Source organism: Microtus ochrogaster, linkage group LG1, assembly GCF_000317375.1.
Source record: "Microtus ochrogaster isolate Prairie Vole_2 linkage group LG1, MicOch1.0, whole genome shotgun sequence".
In the NCBI taxonomy this organism is placed as follows: Eukaryota; Metazoa; Chordata; class Mammalia; order Rodentia; family Cricetidae; genus Microtus; species Microtus ochrogaster.
This window is the reverse complement of record NC_022027.1, coordinates 37,984,738-37,986,376: the sequence shown is the minus strand read 5'-3', so window position 1 is coordinate 37,986,376 and position 1,639 is coordinate 37,984,738.

The following is a 1,639-nucleotide window of genomic DNA, read 5'->3' as shown; positions in this document are numbered from 1 at the left end:
ATAATCAAAGCATTTCCAATACTAAGAGAAACTATGTCTTACTTCAAGTATCATGTGGGCAATAATTTTAACCTAATAGGCTCATGAACTCTGTATATTAAACTTGACTGTTCTTTACCTTGTCATTCTTAACCATATTTTTTTTAAAAAAAAATATACTGGCTTGCTAGAGAGACTTTTGCAGAGATGTGGTAATTCTATTTTTTTTTTTTAAATAAGTAAGAGTTCTAAGATTCAGTTCAAAGTCTAATAAATGCTAAGTCAAGAGGTCTCTCATTTACATACATCCCCAGGTACAATGAAGACTTCAATTTGTTTTTGGTGTATTCAATTCTGAATTTTTCCTCTCTAATTTTTTCTTCCTTTTCAAATTTCCAAAGGGTCCGCCATCTGGTAACTAGCCCAGATCAATATTATCAAACCTTTGTTTGTTCATTTTCAGGATATGTTGTATGGCCAGTGAAATCCACTTGCCCACATTCTGTATCAATTACAGAGATGGCTGACATGTTGAAATTGCTATTCCTTTCTGACATTCATTTCTGACCAGATAAAAGCTGAACATTTCTTTGACATGACTTGTTGGCATTTTATCCTGGGGAAACATAATGGTAAAGGGCTTTCTGAAGTCACCACCAAGAGGGGGCTAGGAGTATATGTTTTTGATATCAGTATAAACCATTCTGAGAATATCAGGAAAATGGTGCTCTTTTCTTTGCATTCATGTTGAACTTGATTGTTCCTGTATACTCATGGAAGTGAAACTACACCCTCCTCCACTTCTGAGTTTTTAATCCAGTACATTAGAAGTTGCTTCTTAAATGTCTGCCAGCAAATAGAACACAGTACCACATGGTGTGGATTTTTAGTAAACTTGTATTTTAGGGTAATATAGGACTACATAGAATTTATAAGTGACTAGAATAATTTAACAGTTACAGTTTTCTTATGAAACATGTCAGCATAAACACAAAAGAAACAAGTTACATAAAAATTGTATTAAAAGTTACAAAATTATAAATTATAGTCCTATTTTATCCTTCACTCAGCTAAAACGTTTATCAAAAGGCTACTATTTATGAACCATTTTTCTAAGGCAAGAAAAAAATAGAAAGGCAAGATTGGAAACTGTATCTCAGCTACTTGAAATTACAACATGCTAGGGCTGATAAAAAGAGTAACGAAACAGGCAAAGGCAGAAAACATTCAGAGGAAAAGACTCAAAAGGAGGTATCATAAATAGAGCTCAGACAGTAATTGTTAAAAGCGCTCAAATAAGGATGAGGCCCCTAACTGTCACCCATGTATTCAGAGTTGTTTACTTTGTCCTATTCCAAGTCCTTAATTAGAAGGCTTTTTTATAATTCACCCTTTTTTGCTTAACAAAAATAAAAAAGAAAAGTCCAAGGTCCTCCCCCCTCCATCCAGGTCTAGGAAGGTGAACATCCATACTGGCTAGGATCCCACAAAGCCAGAACATGAAGTAGGATCAAAACCCAGTGCCATTGTCTTTGGCTTCTCATCTGCCCTCATTGTCCGCCATGTACAAAGAGTCCGGTTTTATCCCATGCTTTTTCAGTCACAGTCCAGCTGGCCTTGGTGAGCTCCCAATAGTTCAGCCCCACTGCTCTTTGGACTG